We start from the raw sequence: 20379 nt of genomic DNA, 5'->3' as shown, positions 1-20379 counted from the left end.
GTAAGACTGTGACTTTCAGTGAACTCAACAACAGAATTTGCCCTTTTATCTATGCAATGTATGTGAGAGATCTACTTTTACAATTTCTTGGAATGGGTGACTGCTCACTACCAGTGCACGAGTATAATTCACTTCATGCTTAGCCTTCTCTCTAACAGCAATAGTAGGCCAATGCACTTCTGGTACTTTCTTTTCCCAGGATTGTTGGGACAGAAACCAAGCAATAACCACTGTACTGGACAAGCCCTTCTGGTGGCGGCAACATTTCCAGTGGGCTGATGTCCAGAGGACCAAAGGGCCTATCTCCTGCCGCAGTGGCAAATGAAACTCATGCCAAAGGAGGGGCCATGAGTTTTCACAAAAAGACAGTGGCTGAAACTAGCCAGCCATCACAGAATCATCCACAGCCTTTTCCCTGTCATTGTCCCACAAAGATTTTTGGGAAAAGAAGAGTTCAGGAGTAGGGTTAATCAATTGGTTTTGACAGCAGCAGCTCACTCCAAGCTACCTGGAGTAGCACACATGAAAGTCTGCAGTGATTATGGAGTAAGCCTAATATTTCTGGAGTGGGGAAAAAAAATAATTAAAAAATTACTCTAACACTTTATTTTCAGCTTTGCAGCAATATAAGGCAAAAGTTTAGGCATGAGGAGTTTACAAAATATTCTCCCCTTGGCCAGTTACTGTGACCTTGCTTGTTACTTATAGAGGAAAACAAAGATAGAGTATTTTTTTTCCATTGAAATACTTGAACCACCTGCTAGGATTGCTTTTGGTTAGTAATTACATGCAAGGTCAAGCTGCTTTGCCACTGTGCAGTTTTAATAAGGTGCCTCCCATGGTAAAGCTACAAAAACACTGTGACCCTAATGTTAATATCAAGTTTGACATAAATGTGAAAAATTTATTTGCGTAGCCATGAAATATAACATAAGAAAATGTATCAGCAGGTCTAGCTAAGAAGTAAAAATGTAAACAAAATATAACAAGTATATTTTTTATATATATATAAAAATATTTTTTATATATACACATAACAAGAAGGGGCTTGTTTCTTGAAGCTTCTTCTGAAGTAAAGTTTACTGTATTACAGGATTCCATTCTGCCGTATGTCGCTAAAGGTAAACAAGATAACAGCAAGGACATGATAAAGCACAACAGCTTTTATTCCAGTTATAAAAATGTTAATTCTGTCACCTATCTGCTAAAGTCTGTGAATTCAATTTCAACATAGCTGGTCACAAAAAAAAAGGGTAGCAAAAGTTAAAAAAAGATAATTGGATCCTTACCTCATTGCAATATAGTCTGACACTTCTGAGGAACACTGTATCTTCTGCCAGTGACCAAAAGGTTACACGGCATGGGAAGTGTCTCCTGTCACTAAATAAGCTATTGCGATTTATCCACTTGGAAAGCTGGGCCTTGTTTAGTCTGTTACAAAAGTTAGAACATCATGATTTTATTATAAAATTAGACTCATAACCAGAGTACAACTTCTCAGTAACAAATTACTATGTATTCTCTGTATTTACATGAAAACTATGTTAGATTTGCTACTAAAATATAAGGCAAATATTCTGAGAAACACGAGGCAATCCTAATGGCATGAAATGTCTTACTTGAGTATTTACTTCTACAGACAAAAGTCAACTATTCAAGAACAGTAAGTCATCAGAACCACAGCTTTAAACATATTTCTTTAATTCTGGGCAGAAGCACTAGTTTGTAGAATGTTCTCTTGCCTGTAAACCGACACTTCTGTAATGGAAGAAGTCCAAAGATCTGTTAGTGAGACAGACTACCACTCAATAACGATAATGAAGACAACTTATATAAAATTTAGAACTATCAAACTCACTGAAGCAAACCTCATAGTCTCTTATATGAGAAAGACTATGTATTAATTTCCTACAGTATACTAACTGCACTATAGACTCTTTGGTAAGGCAAAGCGCAAGAAAACTCATATAACAAAATGTTTTACCTCTGTCTTACTTAAAATTAACCTGCAATGACCTCCTGAAACTGCTTAATGAGAAACCTTCCTCTAGGTTAAGCAAAACTTCCTCTGCAGTTTCTCCTTCCAGTTATTGGAGCTCACTATGGAATTCTGCTATGAAATAAGGCCAGACAGCTTTTCACAGGGCTTTGAAAATTCAGTTGGCTTACACTCAGGCAATGAATAGAAAGCAAAAGATCTATGCTAAAGAGAAGTGAGAAGATTGCTTTATGAGAGGTAAGAGACATGAAGACAGGGAAACAACATACAAAAGTGAAACCAAGAAACAGGATGAAATGAAGGGACTGAGAAAGGGTGAAGACGGAAACAATCTGCAGCAGTCAAGCTCGCTGGTGAGAAACAACTACAGATAATGAAACAGGACAATATACAGAGAAAGAGGCAGAAATATAAAAAAAAGGAAGACGAAACAGCTAGGTGGAAAGACACATTCCCACGAACAATCTGAAATTCAACTCAAAATTCTCAGATCTTGAAGTGTTTTGTAAAATAGCTGACTTCCAGCAAATCTATTGAAAATTATGTTTCAATGCCCTAGTAATAACACACACAGTGGAGAGGACAACCTGCTAATGCCATCAGTATCTCTGTATACTCAAGTGATATGCTGTGTAGTATAGGTATGGATGATGACTGTCAGTAACTCACAGGAGAAGACAATATAAAAACACTTACAGTTTTTATTGATCAGGTTTTTAAATTACCAAGAAAAGAAGACATAAAAATAATAGAGAGGTCATAAAGACAATGACAGTCACTTTAGCATTACATAAGCAAAAGCTATTAAAATGTTTTATGCCTGAACAGAGACTATCAGGAGTATCCCATCAGAAAGGAGACAGACATCCAGTAATTCATAGGAGCAGATGGAAAGTACTTGCCACTATCAATTATTGGAAGCTTAGAGAAGTTTCCACTTTCCTTAAGAACTGAAGGGGTTTGGTACAGAAGCTTGTCCATTTACATGATCTTGTAATGAGTAGAGACAATTACTGAAATTTCAACACTACTTAGCAAAATTAAATAGTACTAAAAAATTGGAAAGCTATAAAATTTGTCTTGCTTAGATAAGTCAACACAGATCACCAGAACTACCACCTCAGTATTAACCTGCAGTATCACCAAAATCACTTCATTTAAGTTCTTGACTGAATAGTAAACACTGTAAGACTCAGTTACTGTGAAACAAAGTCATTCTTTTGCTGTTTGTAGAGGTGAGCACACCCGTGTCTACCTACAAGAAATTAAACTCTGCTTTTCCCTTTTTTTCCACAAAAGCATTTTAACTACTTCCACTTCAGTATTTTCTACACTAAACATTTGAGCCTCATAATTTTTTAAAACATTACTTATAATGAAAATCTAAACATAACACATGAAAAAGAAATTTAAACTTCTCTGTTTTCAGCTGCTCTGCTACCAGTTCAAATCCTAGTTTTAGAATCCCCTATTAAATTTTTCTTAATAACCCAAGCCTTTCTCAGTATCAGGCAGTTCTTGAATTTAAAGTAGTTATCAGCATAAATAGAGAATATGTAACATGAAAGTTTAAATTATATTGACAAATACGTATGTTCAGAAATACAGAATTTTATTTTAGTTATTTAATTAGTTTCATGATTTTATAAACTGTTTCAAGAGTCCTCTTTGAGTAACATCATGTTTAATAGTGTCCTGGTGTAGCATGTTAAAACTATGCCAATAACAATACATAAAGACAGTGCACACATCTTCCCATGGCATTGTGCTTGCTGTGTCTAACAGACTTACACTGCCAGCATAGTCACAGCAAATTCTGTAACAGCTGCTGAAACTCAAACACCTAAGTATATCTGCACATAACTCTATACAGACAGCTATCCCTAACTCCTAATATGGTTCTCTCCAATTATATCTAAGCTACTGTATTATCCCACACTCTTTTGGGACACACTGTCCACTTAGCAGAGATATAAATACGTTCCCTCCATGTTAAAGGATACCTATTCCACCTACCGTAAGAGTACACCATTCCCAGAACCGTTACCACAAAATTATTATGATTTTAATACCCATTATGAGTTGATAAAGGAAACTGCACTGAGTATCTTTCAGACATTTTTTACATACCACTGTTGTGTTCTTTCTATTATCAATACATTGTTTTAGTTTAAGATTCCTACTTGCTCCTGTCAACTGATTCTAGAGAATAATGATATAGTGTAAGATTGTTCTACAAGAAAAAGAAGTAATCTTTTCCTTCCATCAGAATCATTCTGTTTCCTTAATCTTTTGTGACTATTGAAGATATCGCCAGTTGTCCCTGTTTCTCATGCAACACCAATTGCCTTCTTGTGACAAAACCCTGGTGCATCTCAATTTTATCTCATTAAAGACCTAGATTGTGAAAAAGCATAATTCATGTACTTCATGCTAAATGAGTTTACATCTAAACCTAACAGGAGGAAAAGACATGCCAGCATCTCCTTTAGAAGAACGTCTGCATTAATAAGCTATTCAAAAGGATGAACAGAAAGAATTAATTCATTTTCTGGAGTTCCTCAGAGAAAGTCATGACAGACTCTCCAAATATTATTAGGATCAGGCAACTTCTATGTGATGTCTGTTGCAGCTGATTGCAGAGATAGCCTGTTACTACAATCGACTTCAGTCAATCCATATTGTCAGGTATGCATTTTCTTCTTTTGTCACATGACTGAAGATAAAATATAGCTTTCATATAGTCATTGTCTTTGGAGAATACTGTACAATGGAACAGAATTAAGAAAGAAATGGTTACTTATAGCTTATGTATTTTTTTTATTGCCACACATACATATTTTCCATTTTTAGCACTCCCATTTTTATGCACCGCAAAAAGACAATCTGGTAATTTTGAATCAATGGGGTCAACTGGGGCAGCATAGATATCTCATGCATTTCCAGAACCTGGAGGACTATCTCCTTTATCAATAAAATCCTGACGAACTCAAGATTACAAACTTAGAAGACTGCAGGTAGAAAAAAGGCAAAGAGAGGCCAAGATATGAAACATATTTGTGTTTATACACATAAATACCTGTTTACAATGCAGTCCCCAAAATAATGGCTCTTATCTATAGTAACAGCACTTTCTTATTCATCAAATTCATGTTCACATGCATATTTTACTATTGAAAATTTTCAAGACGTATCATTTTGGCTTTGGGAAATCAGAGTGCAATTCACATCAAGATTGGAAAAAAAAATCTACATGGACATGTCTACCTGTCAGCCAAGCTGTACTTTGTCAATGCAGGACTTTTTCAATTGCCTAAAAAAATGTATTTTGGGTGCATTAGAGTATCTGAAGTATCTACACAGCGCTACCAAATATGAGAGACTCCTTTCCTTCTATTGCAACAACTACTGGCCAGATCCACAGGGCCCAGATGCCCATCTGCAGTCAACTCAATTGCGCCCTGTCTACTTTAAAAGTAGTCTTAGAACTCTTTTCCTAAAGTTTTTATCAGCTACAAACACAAGCGCAGTATTTAACAAATCTGCAAACTGACAACTTGTTGTTCCTCTGGTAAATAAGATGGAAGCTGTCAGGAAGATTACTTCTCAGAAAGAACACCACAGCAGTTCAAGGCCGAAGACAGTGTGTGTGTGATAATCTTTGAATCCTTCCAAAATTTTAGCAGGTTCAGTAGGCTGAAATTAGATTCGAAATTCCTTCAGAGTAAGTTAAAAATTTACAGAAAGGATCCTGTTTGTGCAGATAGTTATGCTGGTTGAGAGATACCTATCTGAGATGAAGTTTCAGTAGGACCTTGATCCCTATGAAAAAAATGCATATGGGAGACACGTCAAAAACATTTGTAGCTTCCTTAGCCCCTGCAAATAATATTTGATTGTTGCAACTCATAAGTGACAGAAAAAACACCTAGCAGCACAATCTGCCAAGACAAATCCAGGTTCCAAGGAGCAGTCTTCTGCCAACTAATAAATCTGTATTATCTTTTTAGAACTTCTTGCCACAGGAATAAAAGCATAATTGCCAGGAAAAATTAATGAATTGTAGACATAGCTGTGAGGTAAGCTTGTAGTGAACTCATCCAAAGCTGTATTCCTATAGCTTCTCTATGTACTCCAAACCTCACGGAGCTACAATTTAAATGAAAACAGGATTTTATATGCAGCCATAAAAATTATTTTAGTCTAGTCACTTCTGCTGTTAATTACGATTTTCTGCACACTGTGCAAAAAGACTCTTTTGAGTCCATGCTCATCATTTACACAGTGAGCTGGAAGCTGCAGTACTCATGGTAAAGAGACTGACCCTGAGTCAGAGATTATATCTGAAAATGACAGTACAATCAATAAACCCTAATGATGGATAGATGAGAAGCAGCTTTCACAGATGGCCTCAACTCTTGGATATTTGCATGAGGAGCTGATTTCCAGATAGGCATGGACCTTGAAGTAAGCCTGACAGCCAAGAGTGGACGCAGCAAAGCTCTGCTGGAAACATGGGCTGGAAAAATGAGAAAAATTTTCTGCACTTGTTCACCAGCTTGATGACAGAACTAAGGAAAACACACAAATCAGCATGCATGTCCAAAAATTATTATCTGGCAATACAAGGTCTACAATCAGTTTTGCATTCATCATGGATAAAATGCTCAAAGACATATGTGCAGGTGCCACGTATATAACCAACCTGAGATAAGAATTTACTGGCTTGCTTGGGCACACTTGCATTTTTTGTTGGAATGGAGGACTGAATGGATTTGTTATTACCATATTTTTTGACTCAGCTGAGAAAACAATAAGAATAGATGCTGGTTTTGGATTACTGACTGAACTGGCTGCAAGTTAACCTATATAATTCAGACACACAGACAAAAAAAAATTAAATCCTAAATATAGATCTTGACAAAAGCTGCCATAATTCACAAGAACTTTCAAAATATTCCACAGAATTGAGTAAGTTTTGTGTAAGAGACATTGTATAATGATAGTAACAATTCCAAGAAAAAGTGTTAGATATCCTTGTGTCTTAGATAGATTACCACGAGAAAAGATAATCCCGAAACTAAGAACAGTTCAGCAATCACTAAGTTTAACTAGAAGGTAACAGAGATACACAGCGCCATACTTAATGGGAGGGAGGGATGTTTTCTTTTAGTACAGATATGTCACTTATTTCAGATTTGAGATTAACCTTCACTTACAGGAATAAGAAAGCAAGGAGAGTGAAAATCCCCTTATGATCTATACATATTTCCTTTATTGCTCAAAGGCTAGTGTTTAAAAACATACAAACTCTTCCTGTTCTCATAAGAAGAGTCTCTAGGTAGGGATTAGAAAGGTAGGTGCAATCTGGACAAAGAGCAGAATCATATATATAGTTCTGAAGTGTCTGCGGTAACTCGTCAACAAGGGTTATTGGGTTCTTAATACTTATTATATAATGACTTCCCTTAAAAAGGCAAATCTGAGGAGACTGCTATTATGCTCTCGGCCATCAGTCAAATTTGCTGTTAAGAATACAGCATATGCTAACAAAAGGGTATTATTAAAGAAGGCAAAAAAAGACCTTTTCCCCTAAATGTGTACGCTTTCCTTGAAGCCCCGTTATTTTAGTGGGCGGTAGGGGGGGAGGGGAGTTTCTCTGCTGGTCTGAGTAAAGTCAGCTTTGCCTTTCTTTTCAGAAGTTAGAATTCAAGATTTCAGTAGCCTCCAGTTTGCTATAATCCTAAACATACAATGCTTAATATTAACATGAAACCAACTATACTCCTTAAAATTTCTTACTGTATGCCCTTGCATTAGAATCAATAAAGACCTGTGCAATACTATAGCACTGTCATAGATTTCAAAGTAATGTTGAGTTGCATCAAGAACTGAAGGACATCTAGAGTGCTTAACCTGAAATAATATTTTGGAACAGGGAAAGTCCTTATTGATATCTTGGGTAAATTCTCGACTGAAGTGTCCTGGTAATTCTACCCTTGGAAAAGTAATGATGAGGGAGTCCACTTACCCGCAAACCACAGCTTTTTTTGGCCTTTTTTAGTGTCTCACAATCCATCAAACTGAACACTTTGCTTTGAGGTCCTTTATATATGTGCCCGCTATAGCATCTGGTGGCAATGAATTTGACAGTTTAATTACTTAATAATGTTTTCTTTTACTGCTGACTGATAATTTCACTGAATGTTATCACACAATGAGAAATGGTGAATAACGAGCCTATCTTCACCTTTTTTCATGCCACTCAATGTCACTCCTGTCACATCACCTTTTAGTGCCTCTTTTACAAGCTGCAGAACTCTAATCTGTTTGATCATCTGTTGAAGTAGGTATAGCATCTCCTTGACATGTTTTCTGCCTTTCCCTGAATGGTTTACAAACTTGTATCTTTTTTTGAGATAGAGTAACTGTAACTGCCTATGGTATTTAAAATTGACAGAAACATCATCATTTTTTTCCATTTTATATATATATATTTTTAATATTGGTCTTGGTTCCTATTCTATTAATTCATAATACTCCATTCCCTTTTCTGATCATCACTGAGCATGAACTCACATTTTCAGAAAGTTACATTCACTAATTCCAGTACTCCTCTTTGAGGACCCAACAGTGTTCAAAAACAGACGTCTGAGGGCATACATAAGTACCCTCTCACTGCCAGCAAAAGAGATGTATCAGATTTGGTACAGGAAACTCGGAAAGTCCACTCCTTTAAATTTTAAAGCAGCTCTTTAAAAGCATACACTCATTCTAAGTATGTGATGGAGGAGGAGGAAAGCAGCAGCAAGAATCAAAATCACTCTTTGTAAAACAGAACTTTAAACAGAGAAAGTAGAAGCAATAGATGACAACATGACAAAGGGCTTCTGTAGGGAATTTGTGTCTACAAATAGGGCCTTGATAGAATGAACTGACAAAGTGATCAAACCCCAGTGTTGAAAAAAAGTGTGCAAAGTCCGGAATACCAAAAGATCTGAATTTGCACCATCAGCAGAGGACTGGGTAAGAGCTGCTAAGATTCACCTCTCACTGTGATTCAAGAGGTTTTCAGAGTGTCTCCTGCTTTCTTTATTTGAAACATCCATTTTTCCTCTCTATTATAGAATAAATGGAACAAAGATGCTCATCATCCTTCCTGCTGATGCTGCTCACAATGTTAAGCAGAAAGCGAGCTTCATAAAACCAGCAAATGATTCATAATGCGTACAAGGTAGTTCTGCTCTGTCAGTTAAAAGTGGAACCTCCCTTAGAGCATGCAGTTTTCACTTAAAAATATATAATTTATTAAAACATTAAACAGTCTTGAAAGTAAAGAATCATCCCTCCCCTGCAGATTGCTCTTCATAATTTTTCGTTTGTTTAGGAAACTGGGTGCTGAAGCCAAAGCATCAAGTGCTGTGCTAAAACAAGACACACGTATTTTTAAAATTGCAATGATAAAGTTAGTTGCAACACACATATGAAGTGATTCGTATAGCTGTGTGGCTTTCCCCAAAGCAAAATCATGAAAACATGCAGAGTAAATAATTTTTGCCTGGGACAAACTGCTAAAGAAATTACCCTTTCTTTTCTTTTAGAAAAATCTTCCACTGTATTTTGAATATATTAATGCTTTTTTGAAAACAACAAATTCATATGATCTATGGTCTGTCTTTATAACACTTCTTGGGATGGAGGAAAACCTCCACAATTTCCATTAGCTCATTCCGCTTGCAAACATACAAATATTTGCTCTTTTGAAAAGCTGTTGTATGGTCAACAACAAAATCAGTTTGATGTTTTTCCAGCCTTTTCAATTAAAATTTTTCTTTAAAATTTTAGAATCTCCTTTTTAAAGAATTAGCCTGACTGCAGACATCTAGCTCGAAATATTTCCAGACTGGCTGATCTCCAATTCCTTCTATGGATGGAGCATCCAATTTATGTGACAAAATATAGTTTTTCCAGTTTGGCAAAAACAGTAGAAGGAAATAAAATCCTGAGAGGAAAAAAACCTAACCAAAATAAGGTAGTTTCAAAAGAAACATGACTATAAAAAAATCCCACCACCCCCACCCCCCAAAAAAAACCCCAAAACTCGAAATCCTGTTGAATTCATCGGTAAGAGTTGAGGAACCAGGTAAGCTAACTGATAAAAAGTTAATTTCACTGGTGATATAACATATCCAAAATATCATGTTTTCTTCACAAAGGAGACCCAGTTCCCCTCGCTTTTTGGTTTACATAGTACAAAGTACAATCAGTTCTCAGCAGCAATTCCTGATGTTGGTGTAAGAATAATTTGTATGCATTTTGGACTTCTTGAAACTCGAAACACTGAAATGAAGCAACGGCTTCTCTAAACACCAGTGATCTTGATTCAGACAAGTCCCAACCGATGCAGGAAGCATCCATATTTTCACTGACTGGGAACACTGAAGCAGCATACTGCCATGAGTTTGGTTAACCTGCCAAAAAAGGGAAGCCCTAATGTCTGAAGAGGTAATCCCTCAACGTTCAAGCAGTTACCATCTGAGTGAATTTCCTCTAAAATGTTAGTTGGAGAATTTCAAGCACCAGGAATATGCATGCTACTGCTACATGCAGTACACATACCAGACACTATCATATATACCACGTGGACATACAGAAGTAATTCCCCAACCATAATGGTTTTTTCCCACCAACGCCCACTGGTTTCAGGCCACTACAATGAATCTGGTGGAATCACAACATGGGCGTCTGTAATTGCGTCAAAGAATTTTAGGAACTGATGGAAACAGGAGAGCATTCTTCACACCGACAAGACTGTTAGGGTTGTTCGACTTGTCTTGCACTGACAAAGGAATTAAAGAACAAGGCTTAGTGAACTCATCACATGCCTGAAAAGATCCTGAGAAGTCCTCTTGACTTCCTTCCAGGTCCGTGAAGAGCACAGGTCATGTAATGATGACTGTCCCAACAGAAGTAATAACAAAAAGACAGCTCTGACCAGTGCCAAGACACAGCAACTGTTTTTCTAAAAACTGAACCTTCTTTCTAAAGAATAGAAGGCTTCAGAACCCAGTGTCAGCTCAGATAACAAGCAGGAGGTGGCAAGCCATCTCCGGACTTCCACAATGGCTACCACCATACTCTTTTCAAGACTGGTTACAACCTTCTTTCTCAAATGATTTTGAGGACTTTGTTTTTGAAAGTGGAGTGGGAAATTGGAGAAAAATTTATTTAATCAGCCAGATCTTCCCATTTCGATTCTTTTTTCTTGGTGTTTGTTTCCAATACTTGCAGGTTTTGAAATCGGCACCAGGAAAAGACTGAGTACTTTTTATTTACATGCACGTGCACCTCTGTGAAAAATATACATAAATAATATGGGTGTGTTCAAATCTCCTAGCAAAAATCTTCATGCAAAACTTCATAGTCTGAAGAAGCGTTGTGTCTAAAGAAATCAAGACAGGGAAAACGTATTATGCTATGATTTTTTCACATATTAGGTTTTTCACAAATAATGTTGCAAGTTAGTTTATAATTCCTCATTAACAAAGAAACTCTAGTTTTGAAAAACTGCCAGATATTTATGTAAAGAATTTCCTTGTTTCTGAAATTAAATAAATTTCTGGGCTTAGCATAAATTCATATATATATATATTTATATATGCTATTTTGTTGGGTTTTTTATTTAATGCATATTTTTGTTTTGTGCACATTCTACAGTTCCTTGAATCTTGAAACTTTCTCCTCAGAACTGTCCTATTCTAGAAGCTATCTACTTTTCTACAACACAAACATGTTTTTACCAGTAATTTCTATGATAATATAGAGTAATGATGTTCACTGTACAAATACAGATTCTACAGATCAACCCTTGGAAAACAAATAGAAGCTGTCTCTCCAGGTTTATATGCACATGACATTATTAAGTTTTCAGAATTGTTTATAATAAATGTTCATTTTCAGAAGTAGTGAATGCTTAATGCACAACAAGTAAGTAATTTATTTGTGTATGATTTACTTATGTTTCAGTTTACAAAAGTCTTCCATTTCAGAGGCTGATAAATATTATGTGACTTAAATCAACAGCAATATTGACAAATATATTAATTTGGAACATCATGGTGAGTCTCTCCACCGAAGTGGAAGAAAAGATAATTAAATGTTCTGTATCACTCTGTTAAATCTAAACCTCCACATATTAGCGGAAAGCAGGTAAATTTAATAACAAATTCAATATAATAACAATTTGTTAAGAGACTTTAGATTGCTAAGATTTTCAGGGACATACACCCCTAACAGAGACTCAGGTTTTTTAACACTATTTGTAGTTTTCCTCTAATGTTTTCATAAATGTGTACAAACGTTGACCATGTATAACCTTTAGAAATTATCTAAAACATAATAGTTAATCAAACAGATCAATAATTTGACATATTATTCCCCATTATTTGCTGACTTAAGTCACTTACTATGAATAATTGTCAGAAACCAAAAAGTAAAACTAGCACTTATATTACCTTGGTAATTTTCATGAGGTTTGTGAACAGCATTTTAATTACAAATAGTATATGTGATATGATTGTAAGGTACACTTCCCAGAAGTATTCTGACCTGACATTCAGGAAAAGGTTATTTGGTTGCTCAGTGAAAACTACTGTATTAAAAAGAATTTCTAAACTAGAAGCTTCAAAAGCACTTTCTTTCTTTGAAAACTGTGGTGTTTATAATGAAACTTTTATAACAGACATACATACTACTCCTGCTTTGGGCTTTACAACAGTTGCTAAAAAGACAGTAATACCCATACCTTTACACTCAAATAGTCCCCATACACTGAAATCCATTGCATTGATTTTATTTTAAAAATAGGTTACAATACCATATTCATAGAATCATTATTACCAATCCATCGACAAACTGGAAGACTTTCTTAAGAGAGATACCAGTCTGTTCTGATAGATAATATTTATCACTTTATTAATAAACTTAAATGACAGAATATACTTGTTGAATCTGAGCAGGACATTAGCCCAAGGAGAGCTAGAAGTCAGACAGTATACTGGACAAAATCAGAATAATCATGCTAAATTGAAGACATGATCTAGGAGAAAATTAAGATGCAATTCAATGAGGTAATTTAGCTGAGAATAATCAACTGAGAAAGTACAGGATGAGGACAAATAGCATGTAGCTATTCTTCAAAATGGTATTTCGGTGGCTAGTTATGAAGAGCTAAAAGTGATCAGCAATAGAATATTCTTGCATAAAAGACAACACACTGCCTTGAAGTGTAAATTAATCTTTACAGTTTACAGCTTTATTTTTTTATAGAGGATACTCTACCTACAGAATACAGAAGAACTGAAAGGAATTCAGCAGAAAATATTAACTAGCAGAGGTCTAGAAAAGGTGACATAAAAGGAAAAATGAACGAAACAGGAGGCTTTCAGTTGAGAGGAGACTGAGTGGAGATGTAACAGAAGACAAACACCCAGAACGTGCACGCAAAGTGAAAGCTCACTCTGCTTATTCTGCAGGAATACTACTTGTTTGTGGCCATCAGAAGGAATTCTTTCGCAAAAGCTAGCCCTCACTTTCTACTGATTTATAGTATGTAGTCCTCAGTGCCTGGGTGTTGAACTTGTAACTAAGATGGAATTTTCTTTAGTATTCCATTTTGCATCAGTCTCTTGATTCTACAGAAACATTACACTCAGTTAACTAGATTCACCATGATTTTACCTAGTCCAATGACACCAGATAGAAAATCTGTTACTCCATTGTAAACCTATCATGGGTCAGGAGAAGCCTTTTTAAAGTATAGCAGTACAAGGTTTGCAAACAGAACTACAAGAAAATGCTATATATATGCAACCCCAGTTTTCAGGTAAAATCAAATACCATAACTGTTTCTCCAGGTATACCTTCACCCCAAACACTCAAGGTATGCATTATCTTCAAAAGCTAGTAACTTAGTTTTTATGGCAAAAGTTGATGCCCAAAAAATCCTCAATTCCTCCTCTTTTTTTCCCTTTTACCAAACTTCCACACATCCATACCTTAATGGCAATTTATACACCTTCCTTGCCTCACCTGGCCATTTTCATTGCTTCAGATTTCACATGCTGTAAACGAACATTTGTTCGACAATGGCTACATTTAATCTCCTGAATTCTAACACAAGCTCAGCTTTTGATAGTAATAGCTACATACTATTTGGACATCTTGTCAGAACAAAAAGCTTATTAGCAAACAAAGCATTTTGCTTCAGTAAGGCAAAAATCCACACTCTCCCTCCGTGTAGCTTAAGCACTGCTGCATTGACAGTGACTTTAACCGAGATGCCAACATGAAGAAAATTAACTCGCACACCTGTCTGCAGAACTAAGCACTAAATTCATAGGCATCCGAATATTAAATCTGTACTCAAAATCTTAAATTAGACCCTACATTACTACATTAGTTACTTCTTGCCTCTTAGTTACATCCTATCAGTCATTTTACAAGTGATACATTCACTTTCACAAAAACACACTGAAAAGTTAGTCAGTGACAGTTTAGAATGACACCTTGTTTTAATGCACTATGCACTACACATGCTCGCTCCTATGCAAACCAAGTTTTAACTGTCATGCTGTCAAAAAAAATGGTAATTCCCTAGTCATATCCATCTTTCAAAGGAAGTAAGAACTACAGACTGTTTCACATGTTGAATGAAATCTGGCACTTGCATGAAAGCCCTGAGAGGTTACATTTGAAGCTAACAAAAAAAACAAACAAACAAACAAAAAACAACCCCAAACAAACACCAAAGAACAAGACATATCAAAGTGGGAAGCATTTCAAGTTTTATACATGCCTATACTTCTCTTTCCTCAGCCCTCACTCAGCTTAATGTAAAAGTCCATTAATAAAAAAATCAGCGTATATAGTCTCCAAGCTGCACTGGGTCATTAACTGTGATAGACCTTCTCAGGGAACATATCTGTGTGTTCATTAAGAAAAATCCCAATCTGAAAATCACCTTAAGTACAATGCCTTATCGATGTCCAGTGAACAATCATGGGCATTACCTGCAGTAAGAGAACCGTGTTGCTCGATCTAGTCTTCTTTTCAATGCTCCCCTAAATTTAGTTCCAAATTTCTCATATTATTAAACACAAAAGAAAATGCTACACACTCTTTCCTGATCTAACGAAATTAAGCTCATTGCACTTAAGTTTTTCCTTTGGCTTTTGCAACAAACATTGGGGGATTACCTTGGTACTTCAAAACTCGGAAGTAGAACAGAACTGCAGCTGAAAATTCTTAAGGTAGATTATCTCCAATTTAACCAAGGGAGTTAGTGCATAACATTCACTACTAGGGGGACCTCGCCTTGTCTGAAACGACTTCAACCTGTTCACTCTCAGGGCAGTTTGCAATGTACACTTCTTTCTTTGGGCTGGTAAGCAAGGGGGCTTTTGGAGGTATAGATTTTTTTGTTTTTGTTTTAAGACTGCTGAATGTTGTTTTTTCACTCTGCAGCAAAGGTTCCTAGAACCTCTGCGGGGCACTCTGTTCACTTTTTACTCAAATGATTTTAGAAGAACTGATCAAAAAATATCAATCCGCCTTATTGTGCTTTGTATAAACTATGAGCAAAAGGGGAAGAAAATCGTTGTGAAACACCTGAGGTGGGATTTCATCTCTAATACTGTTAACGATAATCCACTTCTTGTATTAAAAGTTTACACTTAATCCTCAAACTTTCAGTTAAGAAGCCCCAGCAAAGCACGAAAGAACAGCAGTGCATTTAAGTGTAGATGTAAGTTTAAGTGTCACAGAACACAGCACACTCGCTGAAGTCTCAGGTGTACCGCTTCGCGTTTCTTTCCGGTAAGATTTCGTTGTTTGTTTTCCTTTCCTAAACGCACCGAGGCTGACACAAGGAGGTAACCCAATTCCACAGGAGACCGAAATGCGGCTATTAAAGACGCCAACGTGACACCCCTGCGGGTACTTAACCCTGCCTCTCCGCAGCGAGCGGCACCCGAGGAGGCCGGAGCGGAAGGAGCTCAGCGAACCGCAGCCAGCACCGCTCCCGCCGCGGCACTCACTGCCCGCAGCGCCCCGCCACAGCTGCGCCTCCTCCCCGCGCCCCCGGCCCCCTCCCGCTCCTCGCCGCCCCGCGGGAAACTTTCCGCCGGCCGCTGCCGAGCCTCCGGCACAGGCGCTGCGCGGAAAGCGCGGCCTCGGGGACCCGACCGAGCTCCCAGAGCGCGAAGCGGGGTCTCGCCGAGGGCTGTCACCAACCGGCGGACGGATTGCCGCCTCGCCTCCCTCCTCCGCCCCGCGGCAAGCGGCCGGAGCCGAACTTCTCCGGCGGCGGGTCGGGACGGCTGAGGGGGAAGGCGCGCGGGGCGGTTACCTGGGGTCCCCGCTCGGCGGCAGGGCAGGGCAGAGTCCCCCGCGGTGCCCGTCATGCCCGAGGGGCTGGCCGGCCCGCCCTGAGGCGCAAGTCTTCATCCAGCTCCTTCCCTCGTCCCGGCGCGGCCGGCCGCCCCTCTCGCAGCCTGGCTGGCGCGTCGGGGAGGGAGGAGGAACGGGGAGGGCGGAGAAGCGGCCGAGCAGGGGGCGGGAAACGAGCAGCGCCCTCCCCCTCACCTCCCCACGCCGGAGCGCCCGGGGGGCAGCCCCTCTTCCCGCGCCGCCGGCTCCCTGCTCGCCCGGCCGCCGACGGGCTCCCGCCCTTCCCGCGTCAACAGGCGCCCGGCGCGGCCCCGCCGGCAGCAGCTCCGCGGCTCTCACAGGGCCCGGCCCTGGGGCGTGCAGGAGGCTCCCTCCGAGCGCCGCTGCACTGCCGACCCCTTCCCCGAGTCGCAGCCGGCCGGGGCCCGCCGGGCAGGGAGCAGCCGGCGCCTCTGGGGGGCGCCTCCGCCCCACTTGGCGCTGCGCAGAGTGCGGCTGCGCGGGTCGGTGCGGGCGTGGGAGACTTTTACTGGAAAGGTTTAAATTGAGGGGGGGGGGGGGGGGGGGGGGGCGGCGGCGGCGGTAGGGCACGAAAGGAGTGGGGGGTGCATGTCGGAGGACTTTGGGGCAATGTGGGACTGGGAGGTCTGTGGGAAGAAAAGGGGGTCTGGGAGGTAAAGAGGGAAGTTGCCTGTGACAGAGAAGAGGAGTGACTTGTAGATTGGGAAAGATAAGGGATAAGTATGGGGTTTTTTCTGGCAAATTTTACAACAAGGGTGTTTGGAAAGGCAGAGAGGAGTGAATACCAATGGGATGACTGAGAAGGAGAAAGGAGTAAGGAAAAGGTTGTCAGGGAACAGAGGAGAAAATGCGTGGCCTAAGTGGGCAGAGGCAGGGCTCCAGGAGGTGAGGAGAGTGAGGAGAGAAGGGGTTTGGGAAAGCAAAATTGTGCGGGGCTTGGGAGGAAAGGCACGTGAAACTGGGGTGGTGGGTGTGGAGGAGAAGTTTGGCTGCCTTGTCATGGAGGTTAGAAAGTGAGCCATCGAGGAAGAGATTTTAATTTAAAAGGAATTTTAATTAGGGGGAATATGCATGAGTGAAAGCATTGCAAAAGTAGGAAATAAGGGAAGCACTGCAGGAATTGTTGGACAAGAAAAGACAGATCAAAAGAACATGTCACAGCTTGAGAGAGCGGGCAAATCTGAGCAGCACACACAAAGTATTGAGTTGAAAGGAGGGGGAATATTGACTGTGTACGGAATAGAAATTACACTGTCCTTGAACTTTTGCCATAAGAATTGTACAGTGTATCTTGCTGTTTTCCAGCAAATCATCCCATCCCACGTGGGCAGTGGAGAGGTGGTTTCCAACTCTACGAACTGAACTCACCTTTACAACCAGCTTAGCAAAGTGGATCCCAAGCATCCAGGAGTAGCCGTAAAAGCAATATTGCCTACAGACTTCATGTCATCCTAGCCCTTGGAGAACTGAATTGAGTTTTAACTTTTAGCCAACCCAGTCTGAAGCACAGATGAGCATGTAGATTCATCGCTTCTAGTATTTGCTAATGACAAGGGAAGGTAATGCTGCTGGACTGAATAGCTGATGACAATTCAAGAGTGGCTACTGTCCCTCAAATGGAAAAAAGCAGAGATATGAGATGGGATATGCACAGTGATTAATTAAACTAGAGTAGAAATCGCTGGTTTTACACTGAATTGTGTAAAGTGTTTACTGCAGAAATGAGAGGAGCGAATGCTGAACGTCATCTTTTCATCCAGGTTATCATTTATGTATGGATATGTGTGGATGTTCGCATATATGTGTCTTCCTCCATTGACTTTCTGCAACTTTTTTGGCATGACCTACAACACTTTAAACTACTTCTCTTTTTCAGTCAGAGTCTCATTCTGATCTGTTCCAACCCCTTGTATCTCAGCTATTCTGGAACAGCTGTAGTGAACTGCAGTGAACTTGTGTCTGGCACAAGACTTGTGCTGTATGAGTGACTTATAATAATGAAGGTATTGTAGGCACAGACTAGCCAGGGTACAGATCGGATTAAAAACAAAAAAATCTTGCCTGCTTTAGTGTAGGACTATGTAATCCAGATCTTTCCATTTGGTTTTCTCCATTATTCTTTCTGCCTTCTATTGTGCAGAATCTTTCTTCTGGTTGTGGCTCATCAATCCCTATTGCTGTACCAATGTCTGAAAATAATTTAAAATACTTTGTTTGTATAGATATTTTTGCAAAAGTTACCAAAGATCTAGAGGATGATACTTTAATAGCCGTCTCTTGCATACAAATGGTGTTCCAGTCTGGAATTCCAGGTGCTGTTGTAGTATTGGTGAAAATAATAATGGTTGATAATATGTGTTTAGCTGTTTGTTCATAGGAGTTGGAAGGTCCCTGGGAGTTACCTCTGGAGCTGCTGCTCAGGACTGGTGAAAATTCTGGACATATGAAAGAAGGAAAGATCAGCATTTTCAAGTTATTTCAGAGATTTGTTGTCCCTGTTTTTTGGTGGTCATGGAGCAACCAAGATCTGTAGCTAATTGTGAAATCTTTTGTGAAAGGCCCCACTCCGGCATGCTGTTTGCTACCAGTTTGTATTGTGTGTAACAGATCTCTTCTTCTCCCTTGAACTGCAATGTGCCTGAATTTGAGGTAATGTACTGCAAATTATTTTCCTGGATACACTAGCGAGTTAAATCAAAATCAGTGGAAAATTCAGTCATTTTCTTAAAGAAAAAAAAACAAAACAAAACCCAAAATACCCACTTTATATCATAGAAAATGTTACTAGTGATCAAATTAAATCTTTCTTGCAGAAAAATATATCAGAACAAGAACGACATGCTGGTAAGTGAAACTAGTTTAAGAACATTCAACTTGCTAGAACATTGCAAGTTTTGCGTATATATATTTAGTGTATTTTTTCAGGTAAATTTATCTTCATAAACTCTAGTTTGTCATATACAAGCATATTTTTCTACAAGAAGCAAGTAATACTTCATTTGCTTTAGCTTGTTTCAAAAACTATTTACCTGCTAACATATTGTAATATACATGGATTTGTACATCCAAAATAGGATTTTAAAAATCATTGGTGCAAGTAAAATGTTCACAATATGATGTTTTAATCACTGGGACAGTGGTAGAATTTGATGCATTGATCACCTAGACTTAAAGGTAGTAATAACTTGCGCATAAGAATCTGTTCTATAGAAAATAAAATATCATATTATTGATAGCAACTATAAAATCCCTGAAGAAAACTAATTTATTTTGAGTGACTGTGTATTCACTTGGATTCGAAGACAGATTGCATATACAATGCAATAAGAAATGAGTGAGACAGGAATGTAAAGACATTTGATTTTGTACTGAAAAGTACTTGAGGCCCCATCTGGAGTACTCTGTCCAGTTCTGGATTCCCGACTTCAAGAAAGATGAGGAGCTACTGGAGAGAGTCCAGCAGAGGGCTATGAGGATGATGAGGGGACTGGAGCATCTCTCCTACGAGGAAAGGCTGAGGGAGCTGGGCTTGTTCAGCCTGAAGAAGAGAAGGCTGAGAGGGGACCTAATATATGCTTACAAATATCTCAAGGGCGGATGTCAGGAGGATGGGGCCAAGCTCTTTTCAGTGGTGCCCAGTGACAGGACAAGGGGCAACAAGCACAAACAGACGCACACGAAGTTCCATCTGAACATGAGGAAGAATTTCTTCCCTCTGAGGGTGACAGAGCACTGGAACAGGCTGCCCAGGGAGGTTGTGGAGTCTCCTTCTCTGGAGATATTCAAGACCCGCCTGGACAAGGTCCTGTGCAGCCTGCTGTAGGTGACCCTGCTTTGGCAGGAGGGTTGGACTAGATGACCCACAAAGGTCCCTTCCAACCCCTACCATTCTGTGATTCTGCGATTCTGTG

At 39.2% G+C, this 20379-nt stretch overlaps 1 protein-coding gene across 6 annotated transcripts in view; it reads right to left on the bottom strand.

Moving 5' to 3' along the window:
• SGCG (sarcoglycan gamma) overlaps nucleotides 1-16596 on the bottom strand; it is a 150834-nt gene extending 134238 nt beyond the window's left edge. For 3 of the 6 annotated variants that reach the window (XM_075419226.1, XM_075419266.1, XM_075419276.1), the window contains exon 1: nucleotides 16407-16596. The gene's annotated coding sequence lies outside the window, so the exon portion shown is untranslated. Of the gene's footprint in view, nucleotides 1-1289; nucleotides 1432-16406 lie in introns of all 6 variants that reach the window. The other 3 variants (XM_075419250.1, XM_075419257.1, XM_075419235.1) reach the window with 2 other exon arrangements.
• Between the last annotated feature and the right edge of the window lie 3783 nt (nucleotides 16597-20379).

The sequence above is a fragment of the Opisthocomus hoazin genome, chromosome 1, assembly GCF_030867145.1.
Source record: "Opisthocomus hoazin isolate bOpiHoa1 chromosome 1, bOpiHoa1.hap1, whole genome shotgun sequence".
Taxonomy (NCBI): Eukaryota; Metazoa; Chordata; class Aves; order Opisthocomiformes; family Opisthocomidae; genus Opisthocomus; species Opisthocomus hoazin.
The sequence above is the reverse complement of the archived record's forward strand: the minus strand, read 5'-3'. Positions and strand labels throughout refer to the sequence as shown.